The 18834-nt window shown below is 39.9% G+C and overlaps 1 protein-coding gene across 3 annotated transcripts in view; it reads right to left on the bottom strand.

The window, feature by feature from the left end:
* The window catches only part of KANK2 (KN motif and ankyrin repeat domains 2), a 121877-nt gene that overhangs the window by 61723 nt on the left and 41320 nt on the right, over positions 1-18834 (bottom strand). Inside the window, exon 3 of one of the 3 annotated variants that reach the window (XM_058168343.1) lies at positions 18733-18833. The exons of the other annotated variants lie outside the window; for them this stretch is intronic. The gene's annotated coding sequence lies outside the window, so the exon portion shown is untranslated. The remainder of the gene's footprint in view (positions 1-18732; position 18834) is intronic. 3 annotated transcript variants of the gene reach the window in all.

Raw genomic sequence — 18834 nt, 5'->3', positions numbered from 1 at the left:
CAGCCTGCCAAATCTAGGGTGGCCGCCCCAGTGCTCTTTAAAGAGAAGAAAGATGGATCAGTGAGGCTGTGCTTGGATTTCTGTGGAATTAACGCAGTATGGATGAAAAACACCTACCCCCTGCCCTTGATGAAGGACATGCTAGCCCACCTGGCAAGGGGTAAGATTTTTACTAAACTGGACTTAAGGGAAGCATACTACTGGGGGTGAATCAAAGAGCAAGATGAATGGAAGACTGGCTTCATCTGCCTGTTAGGCAGCTTTCAATTTAAAGTCATGCCAGTCAGACTACTGGGAGATGCAGCTGATCAATGAGATCAACAAGGAAGTCTTAGTCTATCTGTACAACATTCTCATATTCAGCGAGACTATAGAAGTGCACACTAAACTAGTGCACCAGGTCTTGAAAAAACTCCTAGTAGCCAAGCCAAGTCAAAGTGAGAGTTCCACAAGGCCTCCCTAGACTACCTTGGTTACTGAGTGTCAAATGAAGGAATTGAGGTGGATCCTGGAAAAGTAAAAGTAAAATGTACCCATAAGCAGCTCCAGAGTTTCCTGGGGTTTGCCTAGTTTATAGACAGCTTATTCTGGCCTTTGCTGAAGTTGCCTTGCCCCTAACGGAATTACTGAAAATGGGAAAGGATGCCCCAAAGCCAAGGCCGAGCCAACCGCTGGCTTGGTCCCTGGCCTACCAGTAAGCATTTGAGAGGCTGAAGAGGCTCTTCGCAGAGGAGCTCATCCTCCAGCACCCTGACCCCGAACGTTCATTTGTCGTCCAAGTCAATGCCAGTGACGTGGCCGTGGTGGCAGTGCTCTTGTAACAAACCCCCAGGGGCAGCTACAACCCTGTGCATATGTGTCCAAAAAAACTCACCGACACTGACAGACAGTGGGCAGTGTGGGAGAAGGAAGCCTATTGTGTCCGGTAGGCTGTTCTCTCCTGGCAACACTTCTTGGAGGGAAGCAAAGTGCTATTTGAAGTTTGGACTGACCACAAGAACCTCAAGGCACTAAAGACCCTCCAGAAACTCTCTCCCAAGCAGGTCCACTGGGCGCAATACTTCAAACAATTCAAATTTGAGCTAAAATACATCCTGGGGGGGAAGAACCTGCTTGCTGACGCCTTGTCCCAAAAGCCGCAGTTCAACAGTTGTTATGAGGAGGTCATCCCTGCCATCATAACTGCCCCCCTCGCAGCCTGCAGCTCAAGCCATCACCAGAAGCCAAGCTGGATGCTGGGACGACCCGGGGGTCGGGGGGACAACAAGTTGACAAAAGCCATGAAGTTTGCATTTCTGGCAGACCAGTGGCTCACTGACAATCGAGATGCCTTGACCCTGAGGGATGGACTGGCCTGGAAGGGGCCAAACTATACGTTCCCTCTAGCCTTAGACTTCAGATCCTACAGTGGAGGACCTCAAGCTTGCTGGACATTTTGGATTCCTAAAGACCCTGCACCTGGCAGGAGGCAATTTTGGTGGCCAAGGCTGAAAGCAGGTGTGGAGGACTATGTGAAGAGTTGCGCCACTTGTGCAGCCATGAAGAAGAGACCCAGGAAATCCCCCGGCCTCCTCCAGCAAGTGGTGGACCCAAGCCAACCCAGGGAGGAAATTGTGATGGACTTCATAGTTGAACTCCCGGAGAGTGGCAGGAACACAGTCATTTGGACCATGATTGACTTGTTCTCAAAGCAAGCCCACTTCACAGCCTGGTGTTAGCGAACACATGAACACCATGGTAGAGCAGTATTTGAGGTGCTACATAGACTACCAGCAGACTAACCAGTGGTGGGTTGCTACTGGTTTGCCCCAAATTGGGCAAGCTGGTAGCAGTGCCAGGAGGCTCCGCCCACCCGCTCAGACACTTTTGCACATGTTGTGGGTGCACGTGACCATGCGTGCGCCCACAAGCAAACTGGTAGCGACGGGTTTTAAAACCCACCCCTGAGTCTAACTGGGCAGACTTGTTGCCTTCCGCAGAGGTAGCCTACAATAACACAGTGCACAGCAGCACTGGCCAGATCCCTTCCCAAGTCACCAGTGGCATGGAATTCGTTCCCATGCCCTGGGAGCTGCCATCCTTCCTTTCCCTGAACAAATGGATGGAATCTCTGAAGCAGGAGTGAGAGAATACAAAGCAAGCCTTAGTGGAAGTCTTATAAGTCGCAAACTGACAAGTGCCACTCCCCCAGCCTCCCTTCCAAGTCAGAGACAAAGTATACTTGTCAACAAAGTATCTAAAACTGAAGCTACCATGTAAAAAACTGGTAGCTGAAACTGAAACTACCATGTAAATTCATAGGGTCATTCCCAATAGTTTATTTATTTATTTATTTTTATTTATTTAATCACATTTTTATACCGCCCTATCTCCCGAGGACTCAGGGCGGTTTACAGCCTAATAAAAAACACAAATATAAATACAAGATAAAACACCAATTAAAAAATTTATTAAATAAGGCCGAATATTAAAAATACGATAAAAATAATAAAACCCCGTTAAAACCAAATTTAAAATTTAAAATTCTAGTCCAGTCCTGCACAGATAAATAGATGTGTCTTAAGCTCGCGGCGAAAAGTTCGACGGTCAGGAAGTTGGCGGAGTCCTGGGGGAAGTTCGTTCCAGAGGGTGGGAGCCCACACAGAAAAGGCCCTTCCCCTGGGTGTCGCCAGTCGGCACTGCCTGGCTGACGGCACCCTAAGGAGTCCCTCCCTGTGAGAGCGCACGGGTCGGTGGGAGGCAATCGGTGGCAGCAGACGGTCCCGTAGGTAACCCGGCCCTATGCCATGGAGCGCTTTGAAGATAGTTACCAAAACCTTGAAGCGCACCCGAAAGGCCACAGGTAGCCAGTGCAGTCTGCGCAGGAGAGGTGTCACATGGGAGCCACGAGGGGCTCCCTCTATCACCCGCGCAGTCGTATTCTGGACTAACTGGAGCCTCCGGGTGCTCTTCAGGGGGAGCCCCATGTAGAGAGCATTGCAGTAATCCAGATGAAATGTCACGAGGCATGAGTGACCGTGCATAGGGCATCCCGGTCTAGGAAGGGGCGCAACTGGTGAACCAGGCGAACCTGGTAAAAAGCTCTCCTGGAGAAAGTAATCAACCCAGTAACTGTCCAGCTTAGACTCCCATGCCTGTTAAAGCCGACAGTCGGTTCCCAGCTGAGACCAGTAGACCAGGCCATACCTAAGCATACCTAAGCCAGTGCAAGGAGAGACCCATTATGAGGTTTAAAAAAAATTGGATTCTCATTTGCACCGAAGATGCTTGCAATACTTAGTTTATTGGAAGGGATACCTCTTGTCTGAGACTACCTGGGTCAAAAGTTTGAATGTGAAAGCTGACAGGCTTGTAAAGCAATTTCATGATAGACACCCTAATAAGCCCAAGGCTGGGGGGAGAAGGGGGGTTTAACCCTGCTGCTACTAAAACCCCTCTGATTTTCTCATTATAGGAGATCCTCTTCAACTGAGGAGGGGCGGGCAGTCTGGAGCCATTTTTCCCCTTGGCACTTCAGGGCTGCCACAGCGAAGAAAGTCGAGCTGTGGGAATGGGAGAGGGGTGGAAGACATAACTGGGGATTGTAATCATAATAAAATTCTTTCTCCTGAGAACCAAGAGTTTTCCCATCAGGTGCAAGGAGGTGGGGTCTGAGATCCGTGGATTGTCACCTGATTGGACCATGTGATGGATTGCCTGGGCAGGGGAGGGAGAACTTTATTTTGAATTAGGGGGACACCTGAAGGGGGTTCAGAGTCAGATTTCCCCAGATATCCCAATATTATTTTATTTATTTATTTATTTCATTTATTTGTCACAACAATATATGTAGGAATCATACAAAAGATTATATAGTATATAAACATATATGGGTAAATATAAAGAGGTATAAGCATATATATAGAAAGAAGAAAAGAAAAACAATAGGACAGGAACGTAGGCACGTTTGTGCGCTTATGCACGCCCCTTATGGTCCCCTTAGGAATGGGGTGAGGTCAATAGTAGAAAGTTTTTGGTTAAAGCTTTTAGGATTATGGGAAGAGACCTGTCGTGTCCCACTCCTCTGCTGACGGCCGGGTCAGGGAAATCCAAATCAGGCTTGCCTCTGCAGCTCTGCCCAAAGTCCTAGCAAAGTCCTCAGAGCAGGCAGGAGACCAGTAAGTGACTTCAGCAAGATAAGTTCGACTTTTGCCTGACTCAGAGACTGCCAGAAAGCAGATCCTTTATATAGGCCATGGGGTGTGGCTCCATGACTCAGCACTCATTAAGGCCTGCCCCTCCCTTCCTTCTGTTGCCTCCGCCTATCCAATCTTCTGATGCGAGGGTCACTCCAATCAGCTGTTGGTAATAAACCCTCCTCAGGCTCACATGCTGTGGAGGAGGGGGAGGGGTCTAGTTTGCCTGGGCATGGAGTCAGGGCTGGGGCCGGGAGGTGCTCCTTCTTCTGCAGTTTGTCTGGGCATGGAGCCAGGACTGGGGCCGGGAGGCATACATTCCTCCGTGTTCGGGAGCAGATAAGAAGGCCCCGGCTGCTCTGAGGGTGGGCAAGACACAACAAGACCACAGAGTCAGGTAAAGTGTTCCAAGCACTGATGATTCTGTTACAGAAGTCATATTTTCTGCAATCTAGATTAAAGCAGTTGACATTAAGTTTAAATCTATTAGTTGCTCTAGTATTATTGCAATTAAAGCTGAAGTAGTCTTTAACCGGAAGGACATTACAATAGATGATTCTGTGAGTTAAGCTTAGGTCTTGTCGAAGGCGACGGAGTTCCAAGTTTTCTAAGCCTAGGATTTCAAGTCTGGTGGGATAGGGTATTCTATTGTTTTCAGAGGAATGGAGAACTCTTCTTGTAAAATATTTCTGGACACGTTCAATTGTATTGATGTCAGAGATGTGGTGAGGGTTCCAAACAGGCGAGCTGTATTCTAGAATTGGTCTACCGAATGTTTTATATGCTCTGGTTAATAGTGTGGTGTTTTTGGAAAAGAAACTACGCAAGATTAGGTTTATAACTCTTAGAGCTTTTTGCTATGTAATTGCAGTGGGCTTTGGCACTTAGATCATTTGACATGAAAACTCCAAGGTCTTTAACGGGATGGGGGTCATCTGTAAGGTAATGTCCATCTAGAATGTACTTAGTTTTTGGGTTCTTTTTTCCTATATGTAAGACTGAGCATTTGCTGGTTGAAATTTGGAGCTGCCAATTTTTAGACCGAGTGGTTAGATGATCAAGGTCGTTTTGAATATTACATGCTTAATAAATCTAATCTTTGAGGAACTTGCCTGCCTTGGACTTTTGATTCTTTTGGGCTCTTTACTTGGAACCCTTCATCATTTATTTTTACTTGTTATGTAAAAGTAAATGATGAAAGATTATTATTACATATAAGTAAGCATTACCATTATTATCATTATTACTATTATTAGCACAATTATTATTTTGAATAAGTAAATGGACTTAGACAATACACTGTTGACTAAGCACCTATGTATATTAAAGAAAAATGTATAAATAAAAATATAATAAAGGCTTTAAACTAATATTGAGTGGGGAGGGGATCTTCAAGATCTTTAGAACCTAATTCCAAGCAAAAATCACTAGTTAACCAATTATATAAAGAGGTAGGGAGTAAAGAGAAGAAGAAAGAGGGGGGGGGAGGAAAAACCCAATGAAGTAGAGAGTGATAGAAAGGATGGAAAATCCAGATACAAAGTAGGAGATGTAAGAAATACACCTGATCCATAAAGGACTCAAATTCCTATACACAAATATTCAAAGTTTAGGGAACAAACAGGTGAGCTGTATTCTAGAATTGGTCTAGCAAATGTTTTATATGCTCTGGTTAGTAGTGTGGTGTTTTGGAAAAGAAACTACGCAAGATTAGGTTTACAACTCTTAGAGCTTTTTGCTATGTAGTTGCAGTGGGCTTTGGCACTTAGATCATTTGACATGAAAACTCCAAGGTCTTTAACGGGATGGGGTCATCTGTAAGGTAATGTCCATCTAGTATGTACTTAGTTTTGGGTTCTTTTTCCTATATGTAAGACTGAGCATTTGCTGGTTGAAATTTGGAGCTGCCAATTTTTAGACCGAGTGGTTAGATGATCAAGGTCGTTTTGAATATTACATGCTTAATAAATCTAATCTTTGAGGAACTTGCCTGCCTTGGACTTTTGATTCTTTTGGGCTCTTTACTTGGAACCCTTCATCATTTATTTTTACTTGTTATGTAAAAGTAAATGATGAAAGATTATTATTACATATAAGTAAGCATTACCATTATTATCATTATTACTATTATTAGCACAATTATTATTTTGAATAAGTAAATGGACTTAGACAATACACTGTTGACTAAGCACCTATGTATATTAAAGAAAAATGTATAAATAAAAATATAATAAAGGCTTTAAACTAATATTGAGTGGGGAGGGGATCTTCAAGATCTTTAGAACCTAATTCCAAGCAAAAATCACTAGTTAACCAATTATATAAAGAGGTAGGGAGTAAAGAGAAGAAGAAAGAGGGGGGGGGAGGAAAAACACAATGAAGTAGAGAGTGATAGAAAGGATGGAAAATCCAGATACAAAGTAGGAGATGTAAGAAATACACCTGACCCATAAAGGACTCAAATTCCTATACACAAATATTCAAAGTTTAGGGAACAAACAGGGTGAACTTGGCATGAAGGTAAATATGATATAGTTGCTATTACTGAAACATGGTGGGACGAAACTCATGACTGGAATGTACTAATGGAAGGTTACAAACTATTGAAAAGAAACAGACTTAACAAAAGAGAAGGTGGAATTGTATTATAAATAAAAGATTTACGTAGATACCTAAATAAAAGATTTACGTATCTACATAAATGCACAAAACCAAGGATGATCCCTATGGGTCAATATAAAAGGAAAATGAAAAAAGGAAAAAAGGAAAAAAGAATGGGATTGCTATAGGCATATATTACAGTCCACCCAACCAAGCAGAAGAAATAGATGAACTCTCTGCTAATCAATTAACAAATATATGTAGGAAACATACCACCACAGCAATGGGAGACTTTAATTACCCTGATATCAACAGGGAGACAAACTCTGCAGCAAGTGGGAGATTAAACAGATTCCTAACCAATATAGCTGACAACTTTGTCATCCAAAGGATAGAGGATAAAAATAAAGATAGATAGATAGATAGATAGATAGATAGATAGATAGATAGATAGATAGATAGATAGATAGATAGATATAAAGAGGATAAAGGATAGAACTAAAGGAAAAGCTATACTGGACCGAATTGTTACTAATAGAGAAGAAGTGATAGAGGGAGTTGAAGTTCCGGAACCTTGGGTGAGAATGACATCATATTAGAATTCATATAATGCAAATACAAGCAATAGAATATAATCTAACCAGTGTCTTAAGCTTTAAAAGAGCTGACTTTAACAAACTCAGAGAGAGCCTTAAAAATTCCATGGATGAAAATCCTAAAGGGGAAACAACTCAAGAAGTCTGGGAAACTCTGAAAAATATGATCATAAAAGTCCAGTCTCACACAATACCACTGAAAAGATAAACAAGAAATCCAAGAAGAAACATAGTTGCACAAAGATCTCTCTGATAAACTGAAAGAAAAAAACGATAAGTACAAAAAGATGGAAAGAGGGACACATAATTAAGGCAGAATATCAGCCAATAACCTGAATCTGCAAAGATAAAGTCAGGAAAGCAAAGGCTCAGAATGAACAAAGACTTGCAAAAAAAGTCAAAGATAATAATTTTAAAAATTATTATTATTATTATTATTATTATTATTATTATTATTATTATTATTATTATTATTATTATTATTATTATTATTATTATTATTTTGCATTTATATCCCCTTTATATACAAAGTCAACTTATTGCCCCCAACAATCTGAGTCCTCATTTTACCTACCTTATAAAGGATGGAAGGCTGAGTCAACCTTGGGCCTGGTGGGACTAGACACTGTCCCGGTGTCTGGAAGCTGTACGGGTCTGGATGGGGAGAAACAGGCTCAAGCTCAACCCCTCCAAGACAGAGTGGCTGTGGATGCCGGGACCCCGGTACAGTCAGCTGCATCCGCAGCTGACTGTTGGGGGCAAGTCACTGGCCCGATGGAGAGGGTGCGCAACTTAGGCGTCCTCCTGGATGGGCGGCTGTCTTTGGAAGAACATCTGGCGACCGTCTCCAGGAGAGCTTTTCATCAGGTTCGTCCGATCCGCCAGTTGCGCCCCTTTCTTGACCGGGATGCCTTATGTACAGTCACTCATGCTCTTGTTACCTCTCGCTTGGACTACTGCAATGTTCTCTACATGGGGCTCCCCTTGAAGAGCACCCGAGGGCTCCAGTTGGTTCAGAATGCAGCTGCGCGGGTGATAGAGGGAGCCACTCGTGGCTCCCATGTAACACCACTCCTGCGCAAGCTGCACTGGCTGCCTGTGGTCTTTCGGGTGCACTTCAAGGTGTTGGTACCACCTTTAAAGCGCTCCATGGCTTAGGACCGGGTTATTTACGGGACCGCCTACTGTCACTGTTTGCCTCCCATCGACCCGTGTGCTCTCACAGGGAGGGACTCCTCAGGGTACCATCAGCCAAGCAATGTTGACTGGTGGCCCCCAGGGGGAGGGCCTTCTCTGTGGGAGCTCCCACCCTCTGGAACGAACTTCCCCCAGGACTTCGTCAACTTCCTGACCTTCGGACCTTCCGCCGTGAGCTGAAGACATATTTATTTATCCGCGCAGGACTGGCATAGAATTTTAGACATTTTTATTCGGTTTTAATCTTATTTAGTGGGTTTTATTGTTTTAAATATATTTTAATCTGGGCCATATTTAATAAGTTTTTTAATTACTGTTTTATCTTGTATTTATTCATTGTTGTTTTATCTGGCTGTGAACTGCCCTGAGTCCTTCGGGAGAAGGGCAGTATAAAAATCTAAATAAATAAATAAATAAATAAATAAATAAATAAATAAATAAATAAATAAATAAATAAATAATTGCAAGCAGCTGTGTTAATAACAGACTGTCTTAGCAGTCTGAGCCACCAGAGGCCCTTATATATATCAATATATAAATAACAAGAAAAAAGTCAAGGAAATAGTCCACTAAAGAGAGAAGATAGCAAGGAAGTAATAGACAGTAGAGAGAAAGCAAAGGTTCTTAACCCATTCTTTGCATCAGTCTTCACTCAAAAAAGAAACCATAGCCTAACTTACCAAAAACATAATTGTAAAAGACAGACTAGAAATAAAAATTAAAATAAGGAAGAAATTGGTAGGAGACACCTGTCTGATCTTGATGAATATAAACCACAGGGCCCTGATGGATTACATCCAGTGTTCTGAAGGAGTTGGTGTCAGGCCTGGAAGCCATCTGTCAGCCTCTGCTTCTTATTGATTGCTTGTTTTGCTTGCTACGGCTGCAGGGGTGAAATCTAAAAATTTTCCCTACCGGTTCTGTGGGTGTGGCTTAATTGGTGGGTGTGGCTTGGTGGTCAGATGACAGGGTGGGCGTGACCAATAACAATAAATAATAAAAATAATAAAGTATACAAAACAATAAGAGGTACCAAAAACCAACTTTCACACTTTACAAGTAGACAACACAACACAACTGACTCATACACAATGTAAAAGCAGCTGCACTTCACCCAAAATGGCCCCTGCAACAAGCAGGAACCTCATACAGCCACAAAAAGCTCAAAAACCAACTTTCACACTTTATACACACACAACACAACACAACTGACTCACACACACACAAAATGCCACATACAGCTATGTGAGATTTTGTGTGTTTGTGTAGTTAGAGAGAAACACTACAGAAACACACCAAATCTCAGACAGCTGCACAAATATTTTATTTTATTATTTTATTTTATTTATATTTTTTAGATTAGGGGTCTCCAACCTTAGTAACTTTAAGGTTTGTGGACTTCAATTCCCAGAGTTCCTCAGCCAGCAAAGCAGGCAGATTAAGCTGCTGACTGAGGAGATGGATTAGCTAGCAACTGAATCTGCCTGCCTGCTGAAACTGCTCCTTTTGGGCTGGAAAAGCCATGCTTTACATCAGTAATAAGGTAAGTGCTTCATCGCAGCCCAGAACCTCTTAAAAGGAGGTTTGTAGAAAACATGTTTTTTAAGGTTCTGGTGATGAGGAACGCAGCTGGGATCACCAGAGGAGCCTTTTAAAACCTTTTTTTTAAAAAAGTTTAAAGGGTTCTGACGATCTCAGCTGAGCCGTAGGATCCTCAAAGGCTTTTTTTTTTACTTTTAAAGGCGTGTTTTCGGCTGAAGAAAAACTGCATTTAAAAGTAAAAAAAAAAAGCCTCTGATGATGGTGCGGCTCAACAGAGGCAGGGGGCGGGGCCAGAGATTTTTGCTACCAGTTCTCCAAACCACCCACTGCCATCGCTACCGGATCAGGCAAGCCAGTCTGAACCGGGAGCATTTCACCCCTGTACGGCTGCCATTGTAACTGGGGGAGGATGGAATTGCCTTGGTTATGGAGGAGGGGGGAAGCGAGCTGGTGGAGATGTCTTAAAGTTGAAGGAACTTTCCCTCAGCGTTTTCTCTGCAGCTGGGAGGTGTGCTGATAACCAGTAAAAGTCAATCGTCTGGGCATACCAGAAGGATGGGGCCATCTGAAGCTGCACCAACATGACCCTCTGGAGGAATGTGGATTGGATAATCCTGACTGGACTCTTGGGGGGAGGGCTTTGGGGACATTTCCTATATGTGATTTTTGCGCCTATTGCTCAGACTTTGATTGCATTCAGTTCATACTTAGTAAAAGTACTTTTCTCTATGAAAATGGAGTCGGGGGGTTTCTTTCTTGAGTACTGAAAGGAGGCATATCTGACACCATCTTTGCATTGGATCTTCAGGCCTGCCACATTTATTGCTGTGGCAAACTGGAAGGGAGGATTGTATGGAGCAGGGGAAATATATAGTCATAATAACATTCCTTTCTCTGAAAGTCAATGACATCTTGCCCTGCACCTGGAGTGATATGATTGGGAGGCATCTCCAGCTGGGATGGTGCATTGATTGGGCCATGTGATGGATATGTGGGTGCTGGGCAGGGACTTGTACTTTTGTATGGGTGGGGAAAACCTGGAAGCTTTCAAATTTGGGTTTTCCCAGATGTGCCACTCTCTAATAAAATGGAATTTTGAGGAACTTCTAGCCTCAATGTCTTCTTTCATTGGGGTTGTTACTTGGAACCCTGAGAGTTGGCAGATGTTATCTCAGAACCATTGTACCATATCTTTAAAAAATTCCAGAAAAAAGCTGATGTGGTCCCAACTTCAAAACAGGGGGAAAAAACAGACCCAGGAAACTACAGTCCAATCAGCCTAACATCAATACTTGGAATAATAAGAGGGGGGGGGGAAGTAAAAAAAATGATCTGAGAACATCTAGAAACAAATAAAGTTATAACTAGAAGCCAGCATGGTTTTGTTAACAACAGATTGTCCCAAGCCAATCCTATTTCATTCTTTGACAAAATAATTAAATTAGAAGACCAGTGAAATGCTGCAGACTTAGTATACAGAGAGGAATTTGACAAAGTAGACCTCAACCTACTTCTTTTGTTAAACTAAAAAAAATTTGGGCTAAACAGCATCATCACCAGATGGATTTGTGGCTGGCTGACAAACTGTACTTAATGCATAGACCTTAATGGTACTACATTTACATGGAGGGAAGTAAGCAGTAGGTTACTATAAGGTTCCATCTTAGGCCCAATATCTTTATAAATGACTTAGATGAGGGAATAGAAGGGGAACTCATCAAATTTGCAGATAACACTAAACTGGCAGGTATAGCCAACACCCAGAATACAAACTCAGGATCCAAAAAGATCTTGACAGACTTGAACAATGGGCCCTATCCAACAACATGAAATTTAATGTGGAAAAAAATCAAGGTTTTACACCTAGGCAGGAAAAACCAAAGGTACAAGTATTTTAGGGCATTTTAACTACTCTGACATCAACTGGGAGACAAACTCTGCACCAAGTGGAAGATAAACAGGTTCCTGATAAACCCAGCAGACAACTTTGTTTCCCAAAAAGTAGACAAGGGAACAAGGGGATCAGCCATATTGGACTTAATTCTCACTAACAGAGATGAAATGACAGAAGGTGTTGAAGCTACAGGAACCTTGGGGATGAGTGATCATGCAATATTGGAATTCAACATTATGTAAGCACAAGCAATAGAACAAAGTCAAACTAGAGTCTTGGACTTTTTAAAAGAGTTAATTTCAAAAAACTAAGAGAGAGCTTGGGAAGGATTCCATGGATGAGAATCCTCACGGGAAAACAACTCAAGAAGCTTGGGAAATTTTGTGGCTCCAGTGACGTCACCCTCCTGCTGGGTGCTCTAACAGAGCACTCCGTGTTAGAAGATTGTAAAAGTCAGTGAAACAGAAAATAAATCACTGTTCACTGAGCTTAGCATAATCTCTGGGTGAAAGAGGTTATCAGAATTGTGGAAGAGTGGCAGGTCTGACAGGGGGTTTGCTCTCAAGAGCGAATTTTCCTGGATTTATGACCCCACCGAATTCCACTCCTTCCAACTTCAGCACGCCCCTGTTTTTATCAGGGAAAAGGAGAGGAATGTCGCTTCTGCTCTAGAGGACTTATTAAATTGATTGATATTCCAAGCAGACGGGAATTTCACAAGCGTTCGATCTTTGATGCAGAATCAGCACGGCAAGTACCGACTCCCTTTTTGAAACTTGAAACCTTTCTTTGTCTTTGATTAATTGACTTTTAAAATGGCGTCTAAAGTGAAAGTAAAATTTTTAGTACGATGAAGCAGCGTTATTTGTGGATTGTTACAAACGGAGTTTTTATACTGAAAGGAGGAAGGAGAGTTATTAAGTTTGAATTCCTGATTCTTTTGAAGACAGAATGGCAGCTAAACCTTTAAAGCCTTCTGGAAGAAGGGGATCTGAACCAAGTCTTGAGGAAATATTGAAAGAACAATTAAAACTTTCTGAAGATAGGCAAAAAGAGATGATGGAGAATTTTAATGCAAAAATAAGAGAAGATATTCTTATGGCAGTTCAAGGACTGAGTAAAAAAATTGAAGGATTGGAAGTGGAAATGCAACAGATCTCTCAGTCAAATAAGCATTTAGAAGACGAAATGAAAGGTGTTCAGAAAAAAGTGGATCAAAATGAAGATCAGGTTGTGATATTACAATATAAACTTATGGAAGGAGCTCTTAGAATTCGTGGTATGCAAGAAGAGCGTGGAGAAGACTTAAGAAAAATTATATCAGAAGCATTGGCTGAATTTATTGAAGCGGACCCCCAAGAGGTAGCTTACCAAATTGATAAAATATATAGAGTTAATTCTTGGATTGCAAGACAGAGAAAGCTTCCTCGGGACATTGTGGTTTATTTTGTGAAAAGGACTATGAGAAATCAAATTCTGCAAGTTTCATATCAGACAACTTTAAAATTGGAGAACAGGAGTTGAAGGTGTTGAAAGAGATTCCTTCAAAGATGTTAAGAGACAGGAAGGAATTTGCTTTTTTTACACAAGAACTTAAAAAACATCAGATTCAATTCAGATGGGAGGTGCCAGTTGGACTGACACTATTCTATCAAGGAAGGAGATATAGAATTGACACTGTTTTAAAGGCAAAGGATTTTCTTTCTACAGTTTTGAAAGTCGAAATAGAAGTGATAGAAAAACTTCAAGAGACTCAAGAAGGCGTGGTGACCCAAGAGCCTTTATTGCTGCCAGTATTAGAGGAACCACAAGAGCAAAGGGTGACAAGAGGAGCCCTTAAGCGTAAAGAAGAGCAACAGTCTCAAAGTAAAGTCAGGATCCCATTATGGAAGCTGTGGGAGGAGCTAGACGGAAGATACCGGAGGAGGAGCTTCCGTTGTCTGCTTCAAAGCTTCAGGAGGCCAGTAATGGCAAATAGAATCTTGTCATGGAATGTTAATGGCTTGAATTCAGCTCAGAAAAGAAGGAAAATATTTCACTACTTGAAACAATTTAAAAATGATGTGATTTGTTTGCAAGAGACACATATAAAATTATCAGACCAAAAATATTTAATTAATTCAAAATTGGGTAACCATTTTGTTGCATCAGCTTTGGAAAAGAAGCATGGAATTGTTGTATATATCAGGAAGGATTTACCAGCTAAGCTAATTGAGGCAGATATTCAAGGAAGATTTATTGCTATTGAACTGGTGATAGATGCAAAAAAGACTTTGTTGATAGGTATTTATGCACCTAATCAGCAACAAGAAAAGTTTTACAAAATGTTACATGAGAGGTTGACCCTCTGGGATTATAGTTCGTTTATTTTATTAGGAGACTGGAATGGAGTAATTGATACAAGAAGGATAAGAGACCCACCTCCAAGAAGATACCTATACATGCAAAATTACCAAAATCTTTTTTTGAAATGATGGAAGACTTTGAGTTTAGAGATATATGGAGGTTACGGAATCCAGATGAGAGAGATTTTACTTTTTTTTCTGATAGGCATCAATCTTTTTCACGCATTGATTTTATTTTAATTTCTAATGACTTGCTTTCTAGGGTGAAGAAAATGAAGATATTTCGAGGTGTTTAACTGACTATAGCCCAGTATGGATGGAATTATTACAAGGAAAAAAAGGTGGTAGAACATGGAGGTTGAATGAAAATCTGTTTAGATATGAGGATAATGTAACTTATTGTAAGAAACAGTTAAAGGAATTTTGTGATTTTAATATGTACAAAGGGACACCTATAGGAACTGTGTGGGAAGCGAGCAAAGCGTTTATTAGAGGATATTGATTTTATTTGGACAACAGGCAAAGGAATAATAAACAAAGGCAGCGAGATATTTGGAAGAAGAAATTCAAAGGAAGCAACAGTTATTAATTCAAAACCCACAAGATCATAAACTTAAAGAGGCTATAAAAATATTACAGAGTCAATTTAATATGTTAATGGCAGACCAGGTGGCAACGAATATACAATATGCTAAACATAATACCTTTTGTAATGCAAATAAACCTGGGAGATGGTTGGCATATAATTTAAGGAAGAAACAGAAAGCACGTGTCATACAAAAAATAGAATATAAAGGTAAAGAGATATACCAACAGGATAAAATTAAAAAGGCATTCTCAGAATTTTATACTGCCCTATATACAAAAGACAAAATATTGATAGGGACATTTATGATTATTTGAAAGATTATAAGGTGAATATTCTAACATTAGAACAGAGGAGGAGCTGAACCGATAGCTACTGGAGAAATAGTGGAGGCAATTAAACAATTAAAATGGGAAAACCCTGGTACAGATGGTCTTACAGCAACTTATTATAAAAAACACAGGATGAAATATTAGGCCCACTTAAAGAATTATTTAATCAGATACAATTAGGGTGGGAATACCCCGTCATGGAAAACATCTTTTATTTCACTGATACTAAAAGAGGAGCAAGATTGCTCTAAACCTGGTAACTATAGGCCGATTTCACTTTTAAATAATGATTATAAGATTTTTGTAAAAATAATAGCAAATAGATTAATGATAGTTTTACAACAAAGAATTCATACTGATCAATCTGGTTTTATAAAATGGAGGCAGATGAGGAATAATGTTAGACAGATTATTAATATATTGGAATATTTGGAAAGAAGAATACTTCAGCGGCACTTATTTTTTTGGATGCAGAGAAAGTCTTTGTTCGTTTGCATTGGGATTTTTTATTTAAATTAATAGAGAAAATGCAATTTGGAGACTGTTTTATTAGAATAATTAAAGCGATTTATGGAGAGCAAACAGCACAGATTATAGTAAATGGTAGTTTGACAGAAGTTATTAAGATTGCGAAAGGAACAAGACAGGGATGTCCTTATCACCATTATTGTTTGTTTTGACTCTGGAACCATTATTAGATAAAATACGAGAATTAATGAAAATAGAGGAATTAAGATTAGACAATATGAGTACAAAGTTAGAGCTTTTGCAGATGATGTAGTATTTAACAAATCCTATAAATTCAAGTAGATTTTTGTTGGAAGTAATTGATAAATATGGAAAGGTATCAGGATTTAAAATAAATCAGAATAAAACAAAAGTGATAATTAAAAATATGTCTATACAACAGAAACAAAAACTAGAGGAAATGACAGGATTTGAGGTAGTAAAAAGGTTAAATATTTAGGGTTTATATTAGCTCATCGAACAAGAAACTTTATAAGAATAATTATGACTTGCTATGGCAAAAGTTCAGAATGATATGAGTGGCTGGAAGAAATTGCAGTTATCCCTATTGGGAAGGATTGGCTATTAAAATGAATGTGTTACCTAGATTTTTGTTTCTGTTCCAGATGATACCTATAATTAAAAAGGATAAAATTTGGAAGATTGGCAGAGTGGGATTAATAAATTTATATGGCAGGGTAAAAAGGCGAGGTTAAAATGAAAATAATACAGGATTCACGGGAAAGAGGTGGTTTAAGAATGCCTAACTTTAAACTATATTATGAAGCAGTAACCCTTTCAGTAATAAGTGACTGGTTTAACTTAACAGAGGAAAGAATTTTGAATATAGAAGGGTATGACTTGTTATATGGATGGCATGCGATTTATTTTATGGAAAAAAGTGGATAGGGCTTTTAAGAATCATGTGTTGAGAAGTGCTCTTTATGGTCTGGAATAAATATTCCTATAAATTAGATTACAAGATTCCTATATGGGCGAGCCCTAGACATGCAATAGAGAATATAAATATAGAACAGAAACAGGAAATGATTACATATAAAGAACTTTTGTATGCTGAAGGAGGTAGATTGCAATTAAAATCATTACAGGTATTAAATGAAGAAGGGAGGAATTATACTTGGTTTCAATATGGGCAAATAAGTGCTAGATGGAAAGAAGATCAAAAAATTGGTATAATGCAAAGGGAGGAAAATTTAATAAAGCAAATTAGAAATCAGACCCAGGAGCATATAAAGAGATTGTATAATGTGTTGCTTGAAATAGATTCGGAAAAGGATTTGGTAAAGGATTGTATGATAAAATGGGCACAGAATATTCAGGAACCAATAATGTTGGAAACATGGGAGAAAATCTGGGTTAGAAATGTTAAGTTTACACAAGCACAGAATTTAAGGAAAATTTTATAAGATGTTTTATAGATGGCATTTAGATCCCAAAAAATTATCATGTATGTATCCTAATATCCAAGCGAAATGTTGGAGGTGTGATTGTGATGATGCTACATATTTTCATATTTGGTGGACTTGCAAGAAAATTAAGGTCTTTTGGATAAGAATTTGGTGGATTATTCAAAATGTACTGAAGAAGAAGATAAAGTTCCTGCCACAATTTTTCCTTTTGGGAATTATAATGGATTGTACAGGGATTGAGACTAAATTGATTTTGAACTTAATAACAGCAGCAAGACTGTTGATTGGACAATACTGGAAGAAGAAGAGATACCTACAATAGAAGAATGGATATTGAAAGTTATTAATTTGGCTGAGATGGCTAAAATCTCAGCTTTTAAAAGACAATACGCAGGAAAGATATTTAATTGAATGGAAAAATGGATTGATTATCTACAAAACAGATATCAGATTAAGAAATATCAGATTGCCTTTGAATAATTAGAAAGTTATTTTATGTAATGGGAGGGGTTGGGAGAAAAAGCTTTGGATGTGGTTATTTGGATTGGAAGGAAAATTTTATTCTATGTTTGGTTTATGTATAACTTTACCTTGTGATTGACCCGGAAGCCGGGGGTGGGGAGGAGGGGGTGTTTTGTTTTTTTGGGAGGGAGGGGGAAAAAAGGGGGGAAAATGTTTTTGTTTTTTTAAAACTCTTTCAATAAAAAAAAAAAAAGAAGCTTGGGAAATTTTGAAAAGTAAGATTATAAAAGCCCATCTAGCACAATACCGATGAAGAAGAAAAATAACAGCTCTCAAAAGAAACCAGCATGGCTGCATAAAGAACTCTCTCACAGATTGAAAGACAAAAAGGACAAGTATAAAAAGTAGAAAGAGGGGCACATAACTCAGGCAGGATATCAGCAAATAGCCGGAGCCTGCAAAGATGAAGTGAGGAAAGCTAAGGCTCACAATGAACAAAGACTTGCAACAAAAGTAAAAAATAACAACAAAAAAGCTTCTTCCAACATGTTAAAAAGAATAAAACAGTCAAGGAAACAATTGGTCCATTGCTGGGAGAAAGTGGCAAGAAGATGACAAGCAACAGGGAGAAAGCAGAACTACTTAACTTGTTTTTTGCATCTGTCTTTACACAAGGGAAAAAACAGCACCACAAAAAACAGATTAGGAACACAAGTTAAAATAGGGAAGAAAATGGTAATTGAGCACCTGTCTACCCTAGATGAATTCAAATCATCAGGACCAAATGGATTACACCCCAGGGTTTTGAAGGAACTGGCAGACGAGATCTCAGAACCACTGAACTATATCTTTCAAAGATCCTGGAGCACCAGGGAACTGCCAGAGGACTGGAAAAGGGATGATGTAGTTTCCATTTTCAAAAAAGGAGGCAAAAAACAGATCCAGGAAACTACAGACCTATCAGCCTGATCTTAATACCAGGGAAAATTCTGCAAAAGACAATCAAGCAACGAATCAGTGAACACCTAGAAGCAAACAAAGTAATAACCAAAAGCCAACACGCACCTGAGAGTAGGACAAAAACCAATGGGTGAAAACTAATCAAGGAGAGAAGCAACTTAGAACTAAGGAGAAATTTCCTGATAGTCCCTTCTGACTCTGTTTTTC

Source organism: Ahaetulla prasina, chromosome 2 (assembly GCF_028640845.1).
Source record: "Ahaetulla prasina isolate Xishuangbanna chromosome 2, ASM2864084v1, whole genome shotgun sequence".
NCBI lineage: Eukaryota > Metazoa > Chordata > Lepidosauria > Squamata > Colubridae > Ahaetulla > Ahaetulla prasina.
The sequence above is the reverse complement of the archived record's forward strand: the minus strand, read 5'-3'. Positions and strand labels throughout refer to the sequence as shown.